This window comes from Poecilia reticulata, linkage group LG2, assembly GCF_000633615.1.
Source record: "Poecilia reticulata strain Guanapo linkage group LG2, Guppy_female_1.0+MT, whole genome shotgun sequence".
NCBI classification, from domain to species: domain Eukaryota; kingdom Metazoa; phylum Chordata; class Actinopteri; order Cyprinodontiformes; family Poeciliidae; genus Poecilia; species Poecilia reticulata.
Window position 1 is genome coordinate 3876179 of NC_024332.1, and position 7893 is coordinate 3884071.

General features: G+C 43.5%; 1 long non-coding RNA gene across 1 annotated transcript; it reads right to left on the reverse strand.

Moving 5' to 3' along the window:
* Window positions 1-92: 92 nt before the first annotated feature.
* Window positions 93-7790, reverse strand: LOC108166785 (uncharacterized). Its single transcript, XR_001777169.1, has 2 exons — window positions 7478-7790; window positions 93-1401 (listed from the first exon to the last, which is right to left on the reverse strand). It is a non-coding gene; the product is annotated as an uncharacterized LOC108166785 (long non-coding RNA).
* Window positions 7791-7893: the final 103 nt, after the last annotated feature.

Sequence of the window (7893 nt, forward strand, 5' to 3'; positions counted from 1 at the left end):
AGCAAGTATTGTACAGAAACAGACATTTAAAATTGTTTTATTGTTTGAAGAATGTTTTATGAGTCAATAAACACAAAGTTGTCAATTTATTAATGTTTTTTTTTTTTTTTACTTATTCCTCTGAAAGGTGACTTTAAAGTAGACAGGCCTGAAACCCAGCAGACAATGTAGCTGTAGACGGACACACACAGGATCCTACACTGTATGCCAGGTCCAGAACTAGTCCCAAGTGAGGAGAAACCAAACATCTGCGACAGTCCTGAATTCTGGGACCGGATTGGTCGTCAGCAGAGACCCAGTAGCCAGATGTAGCTGCTGCCAGCCCCACAGGATCTACACTGACTACTGAGCAAACGCTGGGCACCCGCTGGCTCCTCCGCCGCTCTGATTGGGCGCCTCTTTCCAGGCGGGGGAGATTTTAATGAGCAGGGAAACGACCTCAAGCTGATGTAAATCTGCCGAGAAGGGTGTGTGCAGCTCGTAATGATACAAAAACAATTTCTGCCAGTTTTTTTTTTTTTTCCTTACAGAAACACAATCGCAAAAGTTAATACAGATTTTTTTTTTTTTTGTTTTAAACACAACCAGACACCTATTTCCTACTTGCACCTTCACCTACATATGTCCTGGCAATTTCCTCCCTCAGCAACACGCATGAAAAAGTTATTTACTGGTGTCGCTTTTTCCAAGTTAGTGATACAGATCTGATTTCACACTTCCTGCAACAACCCCGGATGAGGATATTGTTCTCGACTTGTTAAAGCAACCTGACTTTATGCATCTGTAGCGCTATGCTTGCTGAATTTTTGCAAAGCAACCACACCAGAATTCTCAGGATTTTTTTTCGCCCAAGAAAACTGCCATGCGCTTTTTTAGCATCAGTATGGAGGATTTGGTAAGTTTTTAACCAATTTAAAAAAAGAAAACATTACACGTTTACGAATAAAATTCTCTGGAGTATGTCCTCATTCTTCCAATTTCATTTTTAACAAATGGAGAACTCATCAATTAGTGTTTTTAATAAGGAGACAATGGCTCTCTGCCCAGAGTGGCATAATCTGCACAAAAAATGTTATCAGTTACACCTCATGAATTGCATTTTGTTCTAATTTCAGCATGTTCAGTGAGTGGGGAGCAGCGCCCCCTGGTGGTCACAGTAAAAAATAAAACTGCACCTCAGCTGGCTAATGATGTTTAAGTTGGTCTACACAGGGAAAAAAAATGAACCTTTATAAACACGATTTTGACCCAGAAATGCATTTTGATAATGAGCTGTCTTCCTCCTCTTTATCTCCTCTGCTTTTCAGTGTCTAAAAGGTTTTCTCCAACTCAAAATGGCCGAAGGTGGACGGATGCTGCAGAAGTTCTCCATCTCCTCTCCTGCAGAGTCAATCTTCAGTCCTGAAAGAGAGAAAAGGTTGGACTTTTTACTGTAAAAGCACACACGCAAACACAAAGGAAATAATAATAAAAAAAGAGTATAAAACACTTAAAAACAGCTGAACTTTGCTTGTACTTTCGCAGCTTTTTCTCGAGCGCTTTTGCCTTTCCGCCCACTGCCACTTTCATTCTGGTGGAAACTCACGGGAACAAAAAGCGAGTGTGGGCTGAGAACTGGTGATTCTAGGAAACGAGGTGGCAGTTTTTTAATGTGAACGTCAGTTAAAGAAGACGAGGGCTTCCTGTCGGCTGTCTGTAACAACAAAGGCAGGAAACATGCCGTTTTTTTTAGCTATACAGTGACAACATGTTATATGGGAGGGCAGGAAAGGGGCATCTGGCAGACTGGATGTAGTATTATTTAGAAAGTCGAGTGTTTTCCTTCCTTTTTTGCCTTTTTTCACTATGTTGAGTTTGTTTAAGGTGCTTAATGGCTCTCTCACCTCAATATGTCTCCTCTCCTTATATATTCCACCTATGTGCTTTGAAATTTGGCAGCGCTCCAGCCGAGTGGTATGTGAACTCCACTTGGCCTGAACCTCGAAACCAGCCCCCCCTTCGTCGTCAAATCCGAACCGCCTAACAATGTCTCCCTGTGTCACAGTGGGGATTAAAACAAAAAAAAAAAGAACGAGAGAACCAGCGGCAGGCAGAGTGATCAATGTCTCCATCCCGACCCCCTTTTTCCTTCCTCGCGCCTCCCTTCATCCCTCTTCTGCCTGCTCTGATGTTTCCGCCTTTTTGTGAGAGGCACACAGGTGGCCCTGACTGCTAATTTTAACCGGGGCCGATTGTCTGCCTGCGTTTCCCACAGCTATGTATAGACGGCCGCGGTGAACCAAGTAGGTCAGTGTGCGACTTGCACACATACAGTACGAATGCAAACAAAAGCGCGACGCGAGAGGGAGTCGGGGTTAGTGGGGGGTTACGACCTTTTAAAGACTGTCTCGACTTGTCCAGTCCGCCAGCCCATCACTGTTGACAGTGATTTCCATCCCGATTGGCTGCTGCTGGTAGCCAATGAGAGAGCCAGATGTTACCCATTCATAAAACCCAGGGTCATTGAAGATAATGTGGTATTAAGACACCTGCGGGGGAGCAGGGGAAGGAGAGGAAGTGGCAGCTTTTTCGTTTGCGCAATGCAGTTTCACCACGTCACACATCGCATTATGAAAATAAAATATAAAGCAAAGAATGGAACATTACATAAATGCAATCGAAACAAATAATTAATCTATAAATGTTTTTATCATGGCCTCAACAGTCTGCTGACTTGGTTATGCAGCAGATACCCTCAACAAAGAGATTAGACCACAAAGAGACAAAGGATTAATGCCTTCTGATCACATTCATGGAAAGGTTTGTGGAAGGAAAAACTACTTGGAAAAGTATTTCTTCTAAAGGATGCTGTCAAAGCTGTCTGGGCTTCCATTATGTCAGGTTGATAGCCTCTTTGCCATTCTGCACTGATGCATTTATTCATGCAAAAAAAAATATAATAAAAATGCCCCAACTAAGTACTGAGTGCATAAACTGTGTATTTTTCACTAGGCCCACATTTCAGAAGCAGATCTGAATCAGAGTCATGAGCTTCACTAATGTTCATTCTGTTGAATCCAGGTTTTTTTGCGTCTATTTTGCCACTTTTAGTCCAAAAATGTCCAAACTCGGTCAACTGATCCGACTTTAGCCAACTGAACGTGCTCCTCGCTGTGAAACGACATTCCTGTGTGTTTAATAAGGAAGGAATCTGCAGACAAATTCCGATGTTTCCCAAATTCCAGGGCTTAAATATAGAAATGTGCCACTGTGTCACAGTGCAGCCTTAACAATGGCCTCCAGAGGAATCCATTGATACGAGGTGAATAGATCCACTCGGCCTTCTACTGATCAGTTAATCAATAACAGTTTGCGGTTACTTCAGGACCTTGAAGGGAAGTAATTAATCACGGCGCTTTCCGGGGATGTCGGAATGGGTCTGCACCGCAAAGCCGGCGTGGTTTGATCAGATATGGCCAAAAAAAAAACCAAGAAAACAAAAAGCATAGCAAAAATCTAAAATAAAAACTGTTTTAGAAGCAAAAAGCAAAAGAAAATGTTGATGCAGTCCATTTTGTAGCAGCTCAAGACAGTGTGTTTGCTGTCTGCTCAGACAGAAATCGGATTATAAATTATGCAAAACTTTGACGCATCATAGTATATAGAAGGTTATCTGGGAACTTTTTTTTTTGGGTGGGGGAGAGATTTAAAATTTAAAGCTCTACAAATCTGAAATTCTTAAAATTCGAAATTAATTTTAAGAACGGCCAGCAAGCCTCTCTTTTATTTCCATCCGACGAGGAAATGCTGGTGCATGTTTTTGTGATGGGCTAGATAGCCAAGTTAACACACAAACACACACACACAAAAAAAGAGGTGCTACCCGTTGCCATGGTAGCGGCAAGTAATTAGCACAGAGAGAGAAGGACAGAGGAAGAGGGGGAGCACGTTTTCTTTTCCCCTTCTCTTTTTTTTTTCTTGCACGAGTGGGATGTTGGCCTGCTTTCAGGAGGAGGAGGAGGAGGAGTTGGATGAATTAACGCCGCAGGTTTCAGGTGTTGCAGACGACAACAGTCACAGACGAGCTGGATAGTGAAATTGGCACTTTTTCCCTGTTCCTCCTTCCCAAAAGCCTTCATCTCATGTTTACACAGAGAGGAGGTGGAGGGGAGGAGGGGGGTGGATCTGGGTTCAGCTGTTGATCTAGATCATGCTGCTACAGATCCCCCAAACCCTCCCCACTCCTCATCGTGTACAAACGGATGTGTCTGTCCATCTGTTGATCATGTGATGCTTTCTTTTTCTTTTTTTTTGTGACAAAGATGATACAAAGACAGAGATGATATAGGTGATGATCCCGCCCCCCCCCAAAAAAAACTGTGTCAATCTGAAAGTGCAAAGAGACTGTTAAAGGTCCAGGATTCACTTCCTTCATTAGTCTGCTCCAAAAAACAAACAAACACACACACACACACACATAAAAACACTCTTATAAAACAATGCCTTTGTGCATTCGCTCCCTCTCCACTGAAAACGCCCACGTGCTTTTGGGAGCAGAATTTGCCCCCCTTGCTCATCAAGCGTTGAACGTCTCCCTCCGTCGCCGCAGCTAATGGCAGCTGGGAGCCCACGGGCGCCTATATTGCTAAGAACAATTATGCAGATGTGCGCTAGAACCACTTTGGTGCCATAATCCGACAATCAGTCCATTATTGTAATTGTCGTTACAGGCGAGTGGGCGATTATAGGCTTCGACTGAGACGCCGAAGAACAGGCGGAGCGGCGTTGTTATTTTTTTTTCTTTCTTTTTTTTTTTTTTAATGCAAATCTGACGGGGGCCCATTTAATGTGTCAGATGGAAAGTTGCTGCGTTTCAGAAGTTCTGCTGGCGCCGGGCAAGGGAATTCAATGAAAAGACGTTCCACAGGAGGCTCATGGCAACTCTGATCCGAAAAGCACCTTAACTGGATTCCCACAGTGGTGGCAGCATTATGCTTTTCTTCGGCGGAGATGTGTAAACTGACCCAAGGGAGCGGGAAGACAGGATAGTATCTGTTTAATCCTGCAAAAGGTTAAAGACAACACTAAACATGCAATTAGTGCTAATATGGAGTAGACCAGCTTTTTAAAATGGCCTAATCAAAGTCTAGACCTAAATTAAATCGTTTGTAGCAAGTTTTTGCGGGGATAGCCATCACTTATTTTTTCATTGCATTTCCATAGAGTAAACGCATGCCACACACACCATATTTTGCTCGAAGCTCAGGTGGGTCAAAGGTCATTCCTGACTCCATCTAATTAGTTTGTGTACAACTGACCGCTCCGTCCACTGGCGAAGCGTCAGCTGAGAGCTTCAGGGTGTCATGTGGCGACACGGGGCAACATGTCTGCAGGAAAATAATAAAAATAAATAAATAAATAATGTGGTCACCTTAAAGAGGAAGGCGAGGAATGTATCTCCTCCTCCTCTAACTCCTCCTCCTCCCCTTCAGTCATGGGTTCTCCACTGGGTAATCGCATACCAAAAAACACAAGAATTTCTGCCTCTCTCCTCTCTCCAGGCTGGGACTGCCTCCCCCTCTGCCCCTCTCTCTCTGTCTGCATGTTGTTAGCATAGCTTAACGGGGGCAAACCGGAAGCTTGCACACCAGTGATGGTGTTGAGAGTAAAAGCATTCGGTTCAGTCAGACCGATTTTTTTTCTTTCTTTCAAAGAGACGATTAAAAAATTCTGATTGATTTCCAGACGATGAATGCAACATATTGTATGTAGATAACAATTGAGCAAGAAGCGCTTTTCAGTGTGGAGATTGAGGCTGAAAGTTGAATATTTTCAGACAGAAAAGTGTAGAAGTGGTGTTGCTCTTTTTCTTTCTTTCTTTCTTTCTTTCTTTCTTTCTTTCTTTCTTTCTTTCTTTCTTTCTTTCTTTCTTTCTTTCTTTCTTTCTTTCTTTCTTTTACTTCCTAATGTTTTCTAGTCCAAAAAAATAAAAAAATGAAATCTTCCCGCCATCTTTTCAAAGCCTCCATCTAATTAGATCATAACGCCAGCAGATAACAGGAAGGCTAAGCGACAGCAAAGTTGCTCTGTTTTTATCCTTTTGGTCATTCTACTTCTGTCTGTTGTGGGACATGTTTCATGGGAAGTGTTTTTTGTGAAAAGTTTAGTGGAACAAAAAACACTGTGGTAAAACAAATGTGTTCTGTCACATTATCATCTTATATTTATCAAGAAGTGAGAAGAAAGTGAAGAAGATCTCTGAGGTTGAAGGCTAACAGCTAGCCAGATGGCTCTTACGTCTTAGCTACACAAAATGATTCAAGATTATTTTTTAAAATGGTCCTACAATGTATAAGTGAAAATGAAATAACTTGTGATTTAATAGGCCATAGCACAACATATTTGTATTTAAAATCATTTTTATAAATTTTTTTGCCACCTCTTCAGTTTGCTGAATTTGGAGTGTTATTAGCTGAAACAAATACATACAGCTTTTAAACTGAACTGTTGAATTCAGTTAAATTTTTTAAATGTAATTTAAAAGCACGTGGGCCACAAAAGAAAAATCCTCTATTTGTTGGACGCGCACTGCGCTTTTATTTCGAAAGGCTACAACCGGAAGCCTCGTTGTGATCGCGGGCCACTTGACGGCGGTGGCAGCGCTTCTGAGAGCGGCTTTTCAGAGCGATTCCCAAAGTGCTCCTAATGTGAAAAATACAGAGAAAACGCCGGGCGCATTCCTGAGACAGGCATGCCAAACCGAGACAGACCGAGCTCCGATGCCTGGCTGTGTGCGCGCGCGTGCGTGCGTGTGTGTGTGCGCGCACACGCGCGCAAACGCACAAACCGTGCGTCTCTGCGGGGGTGGAGGTCTTGGAAAGACCACACACTTTGCGCATTGCCCCCGCCACACAAGCACACACACACACACACACACACACACGCACACACACAAAATCGCACTCCAACCAAAGTCAGAAACTAACAAAAAAAAGTGAACATAGAATGAAAAAAGCACCTTAAAGTCAACGGTTTTAGGTTAGAAAACTACTTTCAACGCGTTAAAAATAAGAGCTCTCTTTTGGACTCGGGAGGGACTGAATGTGCTCCCTGGAGGTCCCCGCATGGCCAAGGCAAAGCAGAGCCGAGCAGAAGAAGGGGAGCTTCAGCCTCAATGGACCCCCCTCATCCCCTCCTCGCTTTCGAGCCCGGTGGTAAAGTCGGAACCGCGAATCCCGACTGGTTCTCACGCTTTTCAGCCCGATCACACGCCAGCGTTGCGCAATCTGCACGGAGAGCAGGAGCGAAGAAGCGGCGAGGGGGAGTAATAACAATAAAAAATAAGTGTTTTAGTTAGTTAAACTTCCCCTCGTTTCTCGCACCCCCTCACCTTCCCCCAAAAAGACAACAGCCGACCAAAGATGGAGAAAGTTCCTTCATTCAACCCTCCCCTGGAGATAAAAGTGCCCCGTCTGGGAGAAGAAGCGGCTCCACTTACCGTGACTGCGTCTGCTTGGCCGCATGTCCCCACGAGAGTGATGTGTATGTGCGTATCTGTGTGTGTTATGTGTGTGTGTGTGTGTTGTGTGTATGTGTGTGTGCGCACAGGACGCATGCCGACACCAGCGGTCGGAAGCGCAGCGCAACACGTCAACGCGTGTTGCTTCCATATTATGAGAGGGAGGGGGGTGGGGGAATTGTTAAAGCTGCTGCCGGATTTAGGGGTGCACAAACATGGGGTTCGGGGACCCCTCCAAATACAAGTATAAATACAAAAAAACAATTGCTTTAAAAATAAACTGTCTGTCTGCCTGCCTTTTATCTATCTATCTATCTATCTATCTATCTATCTATCTATCTATCTATCTATCTATCTATCTATCTATCTATCTATCTATCTATCTATCTATCTAT